The 9,927-nt window shown below is 44.5% G+C and overlaps 1 pseudogene; it reads left to right on the top strand.

Annotated features, from left to right (window-relative positions):
- The first annotated feature begins 368 nt into the window (after positions 1–368).
- LOC147662860 (uncharacterized) lies at positions 369–1,686 on the top strand (annotated as a pseudogene).
- Positions 1,687–9,927: the final 8,241 nt, after the last annotated feature.

The following is a 9,927-nucleotide window of genomic DNA, read 5'->3' as shown; positions in this document are numbered from 1 at the left end:
CTTTACATTAAAAGTGTAATCTAGAATTTCTTCAGCACACTTGTCCATGTGGTGAATTAAATGTCTCATTAAATGCCTATCGATTTTTGTGATGGACTCTACATTTTAGCTTAGTCAGTGTTTCTTTTTCTTAATCTAACAGGTGAAATAAATGTAATAATAAATGTAACATGTAAAGGCATTAAACATCACATGTTGAAAGTGATGTAAAAACAATATGCCTCAAAATCTCTTCCCTTGAAGACTGATGCCTCGCCAAAGTTTTTTTTTCTACAGCAGAAAACCCAAACTGCTGAATGAGGTCTGCACTTGGCTCTTAGGGATCAGCCGATGTTCATTAAGGACATATCACACTGGCATATTGAAGCATGTCTGATGAGGGGCACATTATGAAGGAAGAGCTAACCTGGCATGAGAAAGAACAACCAGGAAAGAAACCATATCAATATCTAGAATTAGACAACACATTTATTAGACATAGAAAGAGCAAGTGTGACATCAGAAACTTCTTACTGGAGAAAAAACATATTGATGGACTGACTGGGAAACAGTTCTTTGCAGTGAAAGACCTAATGCAGCATCAGAGTTCCCACAAGGAGGAGAAACTATATATATGTACAGAATGTAATAAATTGTTCAGATGGAAGAAGAACCTAAAGCAGCATCAACAAATCCACACTGGGGAGAAACCGTATGAATGAACAGAATGTGACAAGGCATTTATAACAAACAGAGATCTAAAACAACATCAGAAAATCCACACCAGGGAGAAACCATATCAATGTACAGAATGTGATAAAGCATGTATAACAAATGGAGAGCTAAATCAACATGAGAAAATCCACACTGGGGAGAAACCGTATAAATGTGCTGAATGTAATAAAGTGTTCGGAATGAAGCAGTATCTAAAGCAGCATCAACAAATCCATGCTAGTGAGAAACCATATCAATGTACAGAATGCGACAAGGCTTTTATTACCAGTGGACGCCTAATGCAACATCAGAAACTCAACACTGGGGAGAAACCTTATGAATGTACAGAGTGTGACAAAGCATTTAAAACAAATGGAGAGCTCAAACGACATCAGAAAATCCACACCGGAGAGAAATCATATCAATGTACAGCATGTGACAAAGCATTTTTAACAAATGGAAATTTAGAGCAACATCAGAAAATCCACATCGGGGAGAAACCATATCAATGTTCAGCATGTGACGAAACTTTTATAACAAATGGAGAGCTGAAGCAACATGAGAAAATCCACACTGGGGAGAAATCGTATAAATGTGCTGTATGTAAGAAAGTGTTCGGAGTGAAGAAGAATCTAAAACAGCATCAACAAATCCACGCTAGTGAGAAACTGTATGAATGTACAGAGTGCTGCAAAGCATTTATTACCAGTGGACGCCTAACTCAACATCAGAAAATTCACACTGGGGAGAAACCATATCAATGTACAGAATGTTGCAAAGCATTTATAAGAAATGAAGAACTGAAGCAACATCAAAAAGCCCACACTTGCGGGAAAAACATTTTGATGTACAGAATGTGACCAAGCCTTTATTGCAAAGCAAAGTTTAAAAATGCATCAGAAAAACTACAGTGAGGAGAAACCCTATGAATGTACAGAATGTGGCATGGCATTTATTACAATGGCAAAGTTTAGTACAACATTAGAAAGTTAACGCGGCAGAGAAACCATATTAATGTATTAGATGTCACAAACCTTTCTTAACAAATGGAGAACTGAAGCGACATCAAAAAATCCTCATGGGGAGGAATCCTATGTATGTACAGAAAGAAATAAAGTCTTCCATAGGAAAAATAAGATAATGCAGCGTCAACAAATCCACACTAGGAAGAAACCATATTAATGTACAGAACACAACGAGGTATTTATTACAAAACTTCATTTAATATGACCGTAGAAGGATCACATAGTAGACAAATTATATGAATATACTGAATGCAACAAAGCATTTATTAGAAAGGCACCGCTAATGTCCATCAAAGTCTACACAGGAAAGTAAGTCATGACCCAAAGGGCACATATCACAGCAAATGTGGCCATAGATTGCTAAAAATCAAAAAAATACCTACCAAAATCAAAATGTCCCCGCCTGGGGATAAGCCATATAAATGTATTTAATGTGACAATTCATTTATTGGCAGGGCGCAGCTACTTCAATAACAGTAAGTTAGCACAGAGGAGAAGGTCATGATGGTTGAGAATGCATATCACTGCGCTCAATGTGGCATAAATTCCTTTACAAAGGCAAACCTAATGCTACATCAGAAAGTCATTACTAGTGGGACACCTGTCCTTCACAAAGGAGCAACACCAAAGCAATATTCTGAATGTGATAAAGCAATCATTACAAAGGGACTATTAATAGAACATCTGAAAATCCACAGTGGGAAGTAAATGAAGTAGTACATATGACCAGGCGCTGATCAGATAGTCCATATTGGCAGAAACAACTTTTTCTTGCCTAGTGTTTTTTCAGCGAAGGAACCTAATGTTTTTGCATGCATTCCTGGGAGAAACTCTATCTGTCTTCAGTGTGACAAGACATTCACTGCAAAGGAATTTCTAATGCCTGATCAGAAAGAATACAAGCACAACTTAGGTGCTTTCTACATCGCATTTAAGGAATCGCAATTTGCGATTCCTTAAATGGAATTGCAATATGGAGAATCGCAAATTTTGCAATTCTCTATTTTGCGATGCCCTTTTGGAATGATACATCCCAAAAGGCATTTTTCCGCACGGAAATGGGCCGATTCTGAGAATCGGCCAGTTTGCAAATGGGAAAATGGCTTGATACATATGCCCCAAAGTGTTTGAAAATACCACTTTTAGTAGGTAGGAATTTCTTTCCTAACCTTCCAGCCTGCCTCTGCTAGGTTGTGTATTGCATGTCTGGTTTGTGAGTGACAGGGGTTGGGGTGGCTCAGCACTGGGATGAGTAGACCTATCTGCATCAGGAGTGGTGGGAGGAGTAGCACCTGGGCCTGAATAGGGCTGTGCCTGCCTTCCACAATGCTGGCTCCACCTCCTGTGGTTTGTCTGATGACCCTGGCCCACACTGACAAAGGAAGAAGTTGTAGACTGGCAGAGTACACCCAGAACTGGTTTTGGCTGGACACTGGCACCCTCTGTGTATATATAAAGGAGGACCCAGACCCCAGAACTTTAGATCACTTCTGGGAATCAAGACAAACCTTTTCTGAGGAGAAGAAACAGGAACCTGAATGAGGAGACTACCCCTGTGCTGGGTACTGTTTGGGGGTTGGCCTGCTTCATTGCCAAAGAAAGGATAAAAAGGACTACGTTTGCTTTCATTACCTTGAAGAGGGCTTGAACTGTGTTTGCCTCCTGCCTGAGGGATACAAGACTTCACCCCCAGCTCACCCCTGCGTTCCCTAGCTGGGAATTGAAGTGCCTGCTGTTGTGCTTGGCCTTCTAAGACACTGCGTGTGGTTGGGAGCTGGAAGTTCGACAGCGAAGAAGAAGCGTGTCGCCGCCGCAGCAGTTGTCGTCGCATTGCTGAGTAAGCATGCTGCCGCTTTCACCTTCACATCACCGAAATGCGTTGCATCACCGTAGAAGCGTGCCGTCGTCACATCACTGGAGAAACGCGTCTCTGGGCCTGTCTCGGCTCAGAAGTTCACTGAGTCGACGCACGGTCTTCGGACGTGCACGCATTTGCATCTTCGTTGTCGCACTGTAACCCAACACGCCATTTTTGATGCATCTTACCGGAGCGTCATCGCATCAGATCGCAGTAAGAAACCGGCGCGCCCACTCCCCACACAGTAAGGAAGCAAGCCTCAACTCCCCTGCGCAACAGTAAGGAACCGACGCATCCACTCCCCTGAGTGTAAGGAATATCACATCACCTTCCCTGCAACCCTTTTGTTTGTTTTGCATTACGCATCCCAGGTACTTTGGGAGTAAAGTGTTGCATTCACAATCTAAAGTGAACTAAGCTATTTCTACCATTTTAAAGTCTTATTTTTGATTACAGTATTGTGGATTTTTGTTGTTTGTTCTTGTGTTAAGTCTAGTAAATATTACTTATTTTTCTAAACTGGTATGGTGTCCATTTGTAGTGTTTTCACTGTATTACTGTATGTGTTCACAAGTGCTTTACACACAGCCTCTGAGATAGGCCTGTCTGCTCGTGCCAAGCTACCAAGGTGGTGAGCAGGGGTTATTTTAGAAGTGTAGCTCCTTACCCTGACTAGATGCAAGGGTCCCTATTTGGACAAAGGTACCTAACTCTGCCAACTAGAGACCCCCATTTCTAACAATCCCTGAAATGACAAAATAGAGCCTGTAATTTGCAGGTAGAGTAGTTAATTTTACTAAGTGACTCAGAATTTTAGATACAGCGTCCCTCCGTTTAAAGCCAATCAATTTATTGATCAGGCCACTTAACTCATCCATTACTAATAACGCTGAGATGACTCTGCATTATTGTCAATCAATGTTTTGATTGATCTCCTTCCTGACAACATTTAAATTCACTCAGTTCATGATAACACCCAGTCGATATATTATTCATAGTGCCTAGACACTGCCACAGTTCTTCTTCTTCTAATAACAGCCACTCTATTACAGCCGTACAGTCCACACATTGCCTCATTAATATAATTGGCACTCTGTTTGTACTAAAATCTTCCCAGACTCACTCTGCTGTAGGTAGTGCCTAGACCCATTGTGTTCTTCATAGCCCCTGATCTAGCTCCGCTATGGGTAGCGCCTAGACCTGCTGCTCTGGATGTCACTTACATTTGTTCTTTTCACGGTTATACCTTATTGTGCCATTAATGTTCCTGTTCTCTCTCTGCTATAGATAGTGCCTAGATCCACTTTTCTCTGATTAGGACTCTCGTCTGCTCTGCTCGGGGTTGTAACTTTCTGTGTGTTCTGGATATTCCTATTGTCGCTTTGTGTGAGAGAGAGAGAGAGCGGCCGGACGCATTGTGTTTAAAATATCACCTACGCCCGCCCTGCTCGGGTTATTCCAGGTGTCACTCTGCTCTCCATAGTACCTTAGACCCACTGTGTTCTTCCTAGCCCATGCACTGGCGCTACTCTAGGTAGCACCTAGACCTGCTGCTTCTAGATGGCATCTACATGTCTTCTGTTCTGGGTGATATCTTATTATGACCTTAATATTCCTATGTCCCCTCTGTTATAGATAGTGCCTAGACCCACTGTGCTTTGCATAGCGCATACACTTACTGTGCAGTGAATTAGTGCCTAGACCCAATGCTCTGGGTGGCATCTACACCTGGCTTTGGTCCTACCTTATTGTTCCTTTAATATTCCTGTTCTCTCTCTGCTATAAATAGCGTCAGGATCCACTTTGCTCTACATAGGACCCTCACCCTCTCTGCACTGGGTCTTAACTTGCTGTGCTCTGGGTTTTCCTGGTGATGCTCTGTGAGAGACAATGCCCAGACTCGTCATGCTTGAGTTAACACCTAAGCCTGCCCAGCTTGGGTTACCTCTGGTGTGTCTCTGTTTTCCATAGCGCCCAGACCCACTGTACATATAGCTCAGATTCATAAACCGTTCAAACACCGACCGCAGTCAAGGAAGGGTCAGTCGAGATGTTCGACTTCGGAAAGATTGAAAAATAACTGGCCCACTGATACTGGGTTTTGTTACAAATTGCAGGCGTAACCCAAACGAAACCTTAGGACCTGGGTAGCATATGGTACGTAAAACAGTAAGGTTCCACTGGTACATGATCAAAGAAGCAACATTTAATTCCCAATGTGGGCGAGCAAAGATCAAACAATAAATGAGTCACAATACTGAGTTGAACAGTCACATTAAATGTGATATATTATAAGGTCATTACCATTATATTAACCAAAGGAACCCATCCAATTTACTTCATATTTACTTCAATATTTACTTCATATTGGTTGCTCCAAACAGAGTGAAAAGGAAAGTGTATTTAGTAGTGCTCATGTGTGCAGTGATCAGAAAGAAAAAGTTAGAAAGAAATTTAGTAACTGGCAATGAAAAAATCAATTTTAGCCAAATAGCTTATCAAATAGCCCGTCTGAAGAATTTACAAAATCTCTTTTTTCTTATTCTAGATAGAACACACGCCGCTCAGGGGTATTGAAAATCCAGGCTTGGATGTTTAATATTGGCTCCGTGATATTATGAAGGACTCCGTAGGAAGCTGGCTTTCCTTATAGTGTACTAACAAGAAGATCAGTTAGGCTTATCAGAGGGTACTACTAAGCATTTGTTGTACTTTTTTTGTACTATTATTTGGATGGGTAACAAACAGTAACCCCGAATATAAGCACCAAAGCCCCCCTCCCACCCCTCAAGGTGTGAATGCATCCTCTTAATGTTCATCAAACTTCCTATTACATTTCAGGGAATACACAGCCATTTAGCCAACAACCCAATAAGCAGGGCAGGCGGCGCATACATCACTCAGCGCTGCTAACGCATATGACACAGCAGAGTCTGTCAGGTGTGTAATATATTCTATTAAAAATTTTGAAATGTATCAGCCTATGCCGGCCATTCAATGAGAGCCTCCTAGTGTCGGTGCAACAGTATTTCTACATGTCATCATCCAACACCGTTTGTAAATCAGACTGCCATGACAATCGTGCTTTAGTATATGTGTTTTCTCTATGTGTTTGCGACAGGGCGTACAAGTGAGACAGTAGTTTCTGGGGAGAGGTGGCCTTAAGTATGTATGTGAGCTCTCGCACTTCGGGTGGCTCCGCCATGTATCCCCCCAGAAGCTCAGAAAGCGCATGACGGACTCTATAAAACTGATATCTCAATAGTGTAGACGGCAATTCCAAATCAGTTACCGCCTGTTCCCAAGTCTTGGCGACTCCATCGACAAATAGATCTCCCGCAACCTTAATGTTTAGTTTCAGCATTGCAGCTACCACCCCCTTCTCCCGAAGAGAAGGCAACCATCGTACCCAGTCTATAGGCATAATAGGGGAGTACAGTAGCGCACCATTTTGTATATGCAACAGCCTGGACCACGCGTGATTCGTGGATGTAATAGAATCTAGTATTCCAGTCCTGTGATCTGTAGGTTCAAAGACCGTATGAGGGAGTGCGAGTGGCCGGGCGAACAGGGTCTCCATTTTAACGTGTGGTATATCTCGATTCCCGTGTACCCAAGTGTGTAGGTGTGCAGCCTGCGCTACTCTGTAGTACAATTCGAGGTCAGGCGCGCCAAGTCCCCCCATGGAGCACGGCAGAGTGAGAAGCGACCATTTAGCCCGGGGCTGACCGCCTGCCCAGGCAAGCTTTGTTAATAGTTGTTGCAGCCTCTGGAAGAACACACTTGGAAGCACCATCGGGATGGACGTAAACAGGAATAGGAATCTGGGGAGTACCACCATCTTCATGATGGTAATTCGCCCCAGTAGGGAAAGGAGGAGTCCACACCAGACCTCCACATCATCCTCCAGTTTGCTGAACGCCGTTGCATAATTAGCCCTAAACATCGTCTCTGGGTCTATGTGTAGTTGGACCCCCAGATATCGTATCGTGTCAGTTGTCCAGTGGAGTGGGTACTCCATGGTGGTGGGTTGTGTGATTGGAGTCAGGGGGAATGCTAGTGATTTTGACCAATTGACTTTTAATCCAGATGAGGCGCCGAAACAGACCACCTCTCGGAGGACCGACGACAAGTTGTTGTCAGGGTCGCGGACATAAAGCAATGTGTCATCCGCATACATGGACACCACGATCTGATAGTACGGGAAGCTTATGCCCCTATTGCCATGATACTCCCGCAAGGCGCAAGCCAAGGGTTCAGCCACAAGGGCATATAGCAGGGGCGAGAGTGGGCATCCCTGCCTAGTTCCCCTTGTGATCGGAAATGAGTCAGTGACCAAATCATTCAATCTGAGCCTAGCACGCGGTCAAGCATTTGTTGTACTCACAGAGGAATAAATGAATGACACACTCAAAGAATAAATTGTAATCCAATTTAGAAAAATAACCCTTTTTAGGTCGAGCACTTAGCCACCGCGCAAGCGCTGCTCTGGGGTTGATCTGGGGTAGTTGAGTACGGAAGAGAAGCCATGCCCACACCCCGCCCATCATTTTCATTGGCTTGTGTCTTTGTCCTTTACTAAATGCTGCCTTCCATTGGTTTATAGGCCTGTTAGTCCCTCCCTAAATGGCCATGTCATCATTTGTATCCTTACATGGCTACTGGCCCCTTTACTTCCAGGACTATTTTCTCCCCGTGCCTTCTCCCCCCACTCCCACAATCCGTGCCTTCTTGGCCCTCCCAGGACTCCAGTCGTTCGTGCCTTCGTGCCCCCTACCCCCACCCGCCTGTTTGCAATGCATCAGATCTCGCATATATGCAAGTCCTATTGCATTGCAAATGCTTGTTTAAAGTCTCCCTCCGTTTCTTTGAAAGGAGGTCACAGTTTTGAAAGTGAAAGAGGTGAATGCGGGTCAGGCACCGAGCTCGATTGATTGGACAAGCTTGCTGGAGGCCTGGTTAGAGGTTTTGTTGTGCACAAAATATGCCCCTCGTCCCGTTCCGGTAGAAGAGAAACATGTGCCGAGTGGAGTTTTCAAGTCTCGCCCCGGCAATCCGATCTGCGTGAGTCCGCTGCACAAATTACCCCCTGACAGACAGTATATCCACACGACTGGAAATGTTTTTCCAAGTCTGGGCTGCATCCCTTTGATCTTACCTGACTGATTTGAGGGGCTTGGGTACCGTGAAATATTAAGACTGGGGGTGTCTGGCACTGCGACCGGTCATTCCATTTTCAACGGCTCATAATTACTGTGTGCCTGGACTTCAATAAATAACACTCTGCATCACACACACCCCCGCCTTGTTACAGCTCCATTGGTTTGTGCAAGATCACACGATTGTGCTGCGCCATCACATTGTCGTAACAGCAGCACGTAACACAGTTGAGTTTGGCGTCTTCTATATAGGACTAGGATAGCGCCAATCTAGCTGAAAGAAGCAGACAGTTGCAAACAAGTGTTAAGTGGTGAAAAGCGAATATTACAAGGCAGAAGAGAGGTGAGCCAAGGCAAGCCACGCAGAAGGGATTGTGAAGTGGAGGCAGAGCGAGGTTATGCAAGAACAAGGTAAGCTGCAGGGTCGAAAGTCCCTGGCACAGAACGTTTTTGATACCCTGCTCCTCATTTTCTCATTCTCACTTAACCAGTATGTTTTTCTCTGCATGAGACTTATGTCTCGAATTCCCTGATGAATGCTCACCGTGATTCTGGCTATTCATCGCCACCAGTGGTAGATGTTGAAAATAGGAGTACAAAGATGAAGGTGCCTTTCCCAGGCAATGACACCGCTGGCGGTGTGTTGCTGCCCATCAACAGTTGTGAGGTACACATTTTTATGTCTCTACACCCTAGCGCGAGGACTGCCTTTCTGTATAAATCTTTGTAACCTGGCAAGACTGGGCTTTCCTCGGTAACCCAGAAGTGTACGAGGGCTGGGTGGGTTGGGGTACGTGTGTGTGTGTTCCGAGCCCTGGTGCTAGCAAGGAATGTGGTTCCTTTCACTGCTGTTGCAAAATTATTTATATGTGTCCCACATGTCTGTAGACCTGGGTGCCATTGAACCTGCTGCACTAATGGGAGCTACGCCCCTGCTTCCCCTACATATAAGGCGATCCCTGCCCCCCACTGTGTGTGTGTTTGGGGAGGGCTCATGGGGCTGGTCTATTCTGGGCAGGAGGCGGTAAACACTCCTCCCCATGTGGCCCTCTCTTACCCTCAACTGGTTGCTCCGGAGAACACGTCGATCTGTGAAGTGAGTGTGCCGCAGAGTAAATATGTGTCCCTTTTGTGCTCACAAGCCTGCTCCCCGGAGTCCACGCGCCTCCTGCGCTATCCTTAAAGAGCCACG

The sequence above is a fragment of the Lissotriton vulgaris genome, unplaced genomic scaffold (genome assembly GCF_964263255.1).
Source record: "Lissotriton vulgaris unplaced genomic scaffold, aLisVul1.2 SCAFFOLD_616, whole genome shotgun sequence".
NCBI classification, from domain to species: Eukaryota; Metazoa; Chordata; class Amphibia; order Caudata; family Salamandridae; genus Lissotriton; species Lissotriton vulgaris.
This window is presented reverse-complemented; position numbering and strand designations above follow the sequence as displayed.